The sequence below is a fragment of the Rhinopithecus bieti genome, unplaced genomic scaffold (assembly GCF_001698545.2).
Source record: "Rhinopithecus bieti isolate Rb0 unplaced genomic scaffold, ASM169854v2 scaffold_58095, whole genome shotgun sequence".
Lineage (NCBI taxonomy): Eukaryota > Metazoa > Chordata > Mammalia > Primates > Cercopithecidae > Rhinopithecus > Rhinopithecus bieti.
In genome coordinates this window covers 1,015,413-1,022,626 of record NW_016823660.1, presented here as the reverse complement: position 1 = coordinate 1,022,626, position 7,214 = coordinate 1,015,413, and positions in this window count along the sequence as shown.

Genomic DNA, 7,214 nt, shown 5'->3' with positions numbered 1-7,214 from the left:
GCCAGGATAGTCTCGATCTCCTGACCTCGTGATCCGCCCGTCTCGGCCTCCCAAAGTGCTGGGATTACAGGCTTGAGCCACCGCGCCCGGCCAATGCCAGCTTTTAAAAAGATTCCTATACCATAATCATTCTACAATTGCCATTTATAATAATGTATACTCATGCATTATAATACACATATGTTATGATAAAATGAATTGGATATTTTGAGTAATGAATGACTTTACAGAAATTCAACTAATTAGTGTTAGCCTATGTGGTTTCAATTTTTTTTTTTTTTTTTTTTTGAGATGGAATTTCACTCTTGTGGCCCAGGCTGGAGTGCAATGGTGCGATCTTGGTTCACTGCAACCTCCGCCTCTCGCATTCAAGTGATCCTCCTGCCTCAACCTCCCTAGTAGCTGGGATTACAGGCACCCACCATCATGCCTAGATAATTTTTGCATTTTTAGTAGAGATGGGGTTTCACCATGTTGGACAGGCGGGTCTTGAACTCCTGATCTCAGGTGATCTGCCTGCCTTGGCCTCCCAAAGTGCTGGGATTACAGGCATGAGCCACCGCACCTGGCCTTAAATGTTTAGAATAATAGTGAGAGTTGAAAATCCAAACATAATGTTTCTTTTAGTCATTACCCTAGATTGTTTGTTTACATGTATTACGCACCTTTGTCTTTTCCAGTTTTAAGTATGTGTTCTTGTTCTTGTTCTCTTTTTTTTTTCTACATCTGGACAAAGTATTATTTATGACGAGGCAAAATATTTGATTTAGAAGTTTCTTTGAAATATACATAGATTTATCAATACTTCCTTTCTATAAACTTTCAAAGATTCCTGCAGTCATAGACATTTTGAAAAATGAGATGTATAGATTTACCTTGATGTGGTTAGTTTGGTTTGGTCTATCGCCTTTCTTAAAAATAGCACATTGCTTTCTCAGCTGGTCACCAAATAACACCAGAAAGTTATTAGTTCATCTGATTGGTAGATTTATTAGGGCTCAGAGATGTTCAGATTCATCCTTAATTGACCTCATACATTTAAATTCCCCATAAAAGGAAAATGTCCATAAAATATTTGAATGTTTATACTTTCATGACACCTGAAATTCTCAAATGGTAATTTTTTTTTTAAGCTAGGCTTTTGTTTTTACTACAATCTGGCTTCTAACATTTCCCATTTTGTTCATGTGTGTCTGTGTGTATGTACTTAAACAAGTATCAAGGCCAGGCATGGTGGCTTATGTCTATAATCCCAGCACTTTGGAAGGCTGAGACAGGAGGAACACTTGAGGCCAGGAGTTTGAGAGCAGCCTGGTCAACATAGTGAGACCCTTGTCTCTAAAAAAATTTAAAAAAAATTACCCAGGTGATATGGTTTGACTGTGCCCCCACCCAAATCTCGTATTGTAGTTCCCATAATTCCCATGTGTCATGGGAGGGACCTGGTGGGAGGTAATTGAATCATGGGGGCAGTCTTTCCTAGGTTGCTCTCGCAATAGTGAATAAGTCTCATGAGATCTGATGGTTTTTATAAAGGGCAGTTCTCTTACACATGCTCCCTCTCTTGCTTGCCGCCCTGTAAGATGTGACTTTGCTCCTCCTTTGCCTTCTGCCATGACTGTGAGACCTCCCCAGCCACATGGAACTGTGAGCCCATCAAACCTCTTTTTCATTATAAATTACCCAGTCTCAGGTATGTCTTTATTAGCAGTGTGAGAACAGACAAATACACCAGGCATGGTGGTGTGTGCCTGTAGTGCCAGCCACTCAGGAGGGTGAGGTGGGACAATTATTTGAACCTAGGAGTTAGAGGCTGCAGTGAGCTAGGATCATGCCACTCCACCCCAGCCTGGGCGACAGAGTGAGATCCTATCTCAAAATAAATAAATAATAAATAAAATAAAATAAATATTTACTGGCTGATGTATTTATTATATATGTATTTATCTGATAATTTTCTGAACATATAATTTGATAGGGTGGGAGGAAGAAAAGGTAAAGATGACTTCTAAAATGAAAAATTCTGTATGCTGCAATCTTTGCTGAGTGTCTTCTTGTTTAAGAAGGGAGAGTGAGCAACATATCAACCTTCAGACTTTCTCAAGGTCCCACTGAAATGACTGAAATGCTAACCCATCTGTTGTCTGTCTGTCTGTCTGTCAGTCTATCCAATGAAACCACAGTGTTGGACATCAATAAAGGAATCACAGAGCGTGAAATACATGCTGGTAGAAAGGAAGCAGATGGACAAATATGAAAAGCAAACAAAAGTAAAAACAGAGGAGGAGATTCCAGAGATAAGAGAGGGCTGGAGAAGCTCCAAAGTTCAGAGTCATCCAACACAAAGGACAGGGATGGGTCAGAGGGCACCCATCAGAGTGTTTAAAGTTCTGAATTCAGGACTTTGGAACCCCCTTCTTCAACTAGAGCTTTTCCTTCTCCTCTCTTCCTTCTCTAGTCCACTGTGCAATTTAAAGCAAACATGGGCAAATTATGGCAAGTGGACAAAACCAAATAATCTCTAAACAACCCTAATCCTTTAGAGTAAGGAGCTATAGATGCTGGACCTAAGGAAAAAAGCTGGAGGTAACCCTGGGCCTGCAGAGCAAAGGCTAAGTAAGGCAGCTTTGCTCAGGTGTGAACTATGCCAAAGTTCTTTATTCCCTAACAGTCTTGGGGATCTCTAAGTTGCCTGGTCTATACAATAGGGAAGGCTACCTGACAGCGCTCCCACTCACCTGGCTTATGCACAGAACTCCCTCACTTAAGAAAGAGTCCTGAGAAACCCATGCTATCTGTGCTAATCAGCTTTGTCCTTGAGCCATAGGTATTGACATGGTTTGGCTCTGTTCGGCTCTCCCAAATCTCATGTTGAATTGTAATCCCTGGGGATTAGAGGAGAGGCACCTGGTGGGAGGTGATTGGATCATGGGGGCAGATTTCCCCCTTGCTGTTCTTGTGATAGTTAATGAGCTCTCATGAGATCTGGTGGTTTTAAAAGTGTGTGGCACTGCCCCCTTTACGCTTTCTCTCTTCTGCTTTGTGTGAAGAAGGTGCTGGTTTCCCTTTTGCCGTCTGCCACGATTGTAAGTTTCCTGAGGCCTCCCACTCATGCTTCCTGTACAGCCTGCAGAACTGTGAGTCAAACCTCTTTTCTTCATAAATTACCCAGTCTCGGGTAGTTTTTTATAGCAGTGTGAGAATGGACTGATACAGATATAACACTAGATATTTGATTATGCCAATTCCAGAAAAGGGAAAGATTAATATGAACAAATAGAACAACTGACTGTGAAGAAATTAGATATAACTCAGGTAACTAAAAAGAACTAAAAAAAAACCTTTTTTAGAGTTCTCAGAACAATTTAGGATGATATGGATGACATTACATTCCGAAAATAAGAACAAGTTGTTGTGACCCAAGAAAAATCAGAGAACAAGAAGAGCCCCTGATAATTAAAACATGAACTTTTACTTTGAGACAGGGTCTTGCTTTGTCACCCAGGCTGGAGTGCAGTAGCACAATCATGGCTTACTGCACCCTTGACCCCCAGCCACTAGGCCTGGCTAATTTTTTTATTTCTATTTTTTATAGAGATAGTGTATTAGTTGTTATCTCACTGTTATAAAGAAATATCAAAGACTGGGTAATTTATAAAGAAAAGAGGTTTAATTGGTTCACAGTTGCACAGGCTCTATAGCAACTGGGGAGACCTCAGGAAACTTATGATTATCACAGAAGGCGAAGGGAAGCAAGCACGTCTTACAAGGTTAGAGCAGGAGGAAGAGAGAGGGGCAGCTGCTACACACTTTTAAACAACCAGATCTCAGAATAACTCACTGTCTTGAGAAGAGCACAGAGGGGATGGTGCTGTATCCTTCTGAGAACTCTACCCTCATGATCCAAACACCTCCCACCAGGTCCCCCCCTCCAACACTGGGGATTACAATTCAACATGAGATTTGGGTGGCGACACAGAGCCAAACCATATAAGATGGGGTCTTGCTATATTGCCCAGGCTGGTCTCAAACTCCCGGCCTCAAGCAATGCATCTGCCTCAGCCTCCCAAAGTGTTGTAATTACAGGCATCAGACACTGTGCCCAGCCTCTGAAGACCTTTTTAAACTACAGATTGCTGGGCCCCGATTTCAGGGCTTCTGATGCAGTAAATCTGCGGAGGGACTGGGGATTTTGCATTTTTGACAAGTCCCCAGGTGGTGCCAGTGCTGCTGGTCTAGGGACCACACTTTGAGTAGCAAGAGGTAAACAAAGCTGATTTGAATTTTGGCTTTACCCACTGCAGGTTGTATGAGTCTGGGCAAGTTACTCAATTTGTATGCCCCGTGGTTTGTTCAACCTATGACATAAGAGTTATTGTAGTTCCTGTTTTTTTCAATTATTGTGGAGATTAGATGAGATAAAGTATGCAATTAATACACTTAACACAGTATCTAGCACATAGTGAGAAGTCAATGAGTATTTACTGTAATTATGATGAAACCATACTTTTCTAAGGGCTGACCAGGTTTGAGAGGCTGGGATAGAATGTCAGCTGCTGGAAAAATAAGATTCTAATCATTTCTTCTAGATCTCATTTTTGCATGAAAATTTCCATTTCCCTTAATACTGGACCAGCAGAAAAAAATAACTAACTGGCTAGCTTTAAATCATGTTTCTCACCTGGTGCAGTGGCTCATGCCTATAATCCCAGCACTTTTGCAGGCCAGGCGGGCAGATCACTTGAGGCCAGGAGTTCAAGACAAGCCTAGGCAATGTGGCCAATCTCTACAAAAAGTACAAATATTAGCTGGGCATGGTGGCCTGCACCTGAAGTCCCAGCTACTCCAGAGGCTGAGGTGAGAGGATCACCTGAGCCCAGGGAAGGTTGAGGCTGCAATGAGCCATGATCATGCCACTCCACTCCAGCCTGGACAACTGTGTTGGAAAAAAAAAATTCGTGTTCTTAGGAATGAAGTACAAATTAAAACGGATGCAACGAGAGGGTTATAGGAACACTTTTATGTTAATTGCTCTTGTTTGGAGTAATTTCAAGTTTAAAAAGAAATGTGGGAATTTTCACACATGACATCTGGGTTTGCCTCTCTTTTTCAAGGCCTCGGCCTATCATCAATTGAATTCAGCACATTTTCACTTTGCGCTGCTATCCCTCAGCACAGAGGGAATATGATAATTGATAGGAGGCAGTTATGGATAAGCAGGGACACACGCATGTGAAAGAGGTGAAAAATGAATATTTTGTTATCAAGAAATGGATAATTTCAGATAACATAGCCCTTCATGAAATAGTGACATGAAATGCCAGGCAGGGTGTAGCTACGCTGTATAGGAAATTTGTATTAGATTATTCACAGTCTAGAAGATTCAAGGATCACTTGACAATCAGGTGGGATTGCTCAGGAATGGATGGAAAGTGCCCCCCACTTTCCTGCTACCCTCACATAGTAGAAAACATGTTTTAAAAAGGTATGATGATGAGGCCAGTCACAGTGGCTCACTTTGGGAGGCCAAGATGGGAGGATCCATTGAACCCAGGAGTTGGAGAGCAGCCTGAGCAACACAGTGAAACCCTGTTCTGTACAAAAAATACAAAAATTAGCCAGATGTGGTGGTGCATACCTGTAGTCTTAGGTACTCCGGAGACTGAGGCGAAAGGATCACTTGAGCCCGGGAGGTCAAGGCTGCGGTGAACCGTGATAATGTCACTGCACCTCCAGCCTGGGTGACAAAGCGAGACTCTTTCCAAAAAAAAAAAACAAGTATGAAAATGAAATTCACACAGCATGAGTTAAATTTAACTAGAAGTTGAGGAATAAGTCACTGTTGAAAACAATGCAGGCAAGTAGCTCTTTGAAGAGCAAACTCTGTTTTTCAAGTATGCATGTTGTGATGCTTTTGATTTTGCAAGTGACACTGAAAATGCTAAAGTTCAATAATAGTGACTGATAAGGAGACTGCTCAAAACAAAACAAAACAAAACAAAGACAAACCCTGCTAACTCTGACAACTCAGTCAGCAGATTCAATGCACTCTGTATGCAGGATGGAAAACCTTCTGACCTTGAAGTCATCAGAGGGGACGAGCTGGACAGAACAGGAATTTTCCTCATCTTTTCCTCTCAAGGCAACAAGGCTGAGACAGACCACATTTGTGGCCAGGGAGTGAAATGTGCAGGGAAACTTGGCTTCGGGTCCTGGATCTTGCAGAGGGCAGGTATTCATCACTTAGTCTGTGGTTAAAGAGGAGTTTTTCCTGAGGGTCAGCAGGGAACAAGTGAGAAGAGCAGTCTTTTTTTTAAGCTTTTTTTTTGAGACAGGGTCTCACTCTGTTACCAAGGCTGGAGTACAGTGGCATGATCTCAGCTCACTGCAGCCTCGAACTCCTGGGCTCAAGTCATCCCCCTGCTTCAGGCTTCCAAGTGGCTAGGATTAAAGGAGTGTCCAACTGTGCCCAGTGAGAACATGATGATGGATCCATCTACCTCCTTGTGACCGGGTGCACGATGAAGAAAACTGTTTCCTCTACCATGGGATGGAGGGGCTCCTGCCCATCTGAAAGCTGGAATTTGGAGTTGAGTTCAAGCATATTCACCCCCAAAAGCACTGGTGGTTGTATGTTTGATGCAAAGTGAGACCGTGCCACACCCAATCTCTCCCTGAAACAGAATCACAGTGACATCAGATGATAATACTGGAGTGACTAATGATTGTGACCTCATTAAAAGAAAAAGAAGACTACTTCCTGCTGATTAGAGGGATGGTAGCCATGGATTAGTCATGGCAAAGACAGGCACGGTTGGATCTGTCACTCATTTATCTCTTTCTGGTTTTTAAATTGCCATAAGAGAAGATTTATGAAAAATGTCTGTGGCTTCTCATTCTCCCTGGGAGATAATCTGGTTCTCAGCCTCCCTCCCCAGCACCCCACTCCTAGTTAATTGCCTTCACAGCCAGACAGGATTACTGGAGACCCTGTTTCTTGTAGTAGTCTTCATAAAATAATACTGTAAAGTTTGGGTTCATTTTGTCTTCTCTGTGCCATGCAAATTAACTTTGATTTTAGATATTTTTGTAGATGGAGGACTGGGGTGATTAGAATAAAACCAAAAAAGCCCTTCCGGGTCAAATTTTTTTTTTTTTTTTTTTTTTTTTTTTTTTTTTTTTTGTTTTTTTTTTTTTTTTTTTTTTGTTCCTGG